Source organism: Cebus imitator, unplaced genomic scaffold (assembly GCF_001604975.1).
Source record: "Cebus imitator isolate Cc_AM_T3 unplaced genomic scaffold, Cebus_imitator-1.0 Scaffold38, whole genome shotgun sequence".
Taxonomy (NCBI): Eukaryota; Metazoa; Chordata; class Mammalia; order Primates; family Cebidae; genus Cebus; species Cebus imitator.
Window position 1 is genome coordinate 1,270,935 of NW_016107353.1, and position 270 is coordinate 1,271,204.

General features: G+C 47.8%; 1 pseudogene; it reads left to right on the plus strand.

Moving 5' to 3' along the window:
- LOC119470715 lies at positions 1-197 on the plus strand (annotated as a pseudogene).
- Positions 198-270: the final 73 nt, after the last annotated feature.

The following is a 270-nucleotide window of genomic DNA, read 5'->3' on the forward strand; positions in this document are numbered from 1 at the left end:
GGTGCCATGTCCAGCCACGAAGGTGGCAAGAAGCCCCTGAAACAGCCCAAGAAGCAGGCCAAGGAGACGGATGAGGAAGATAAGGCTTTCAAGCAGAAACAAAAAGAGGAGCAGAAGAAACTGGAGGAGCTAAAAGCAAAGGCCATGGGGAAGGGCCCCTGGCCACAGGTGGAATTAAGAAATCTGGCAAAAAGTAAGCTGTTCCTTGTGCCTGGGGAGATGGTGGCTATTTATTTCATCTGTATTTTTCTTTTTTTTTTTTTGAGACGG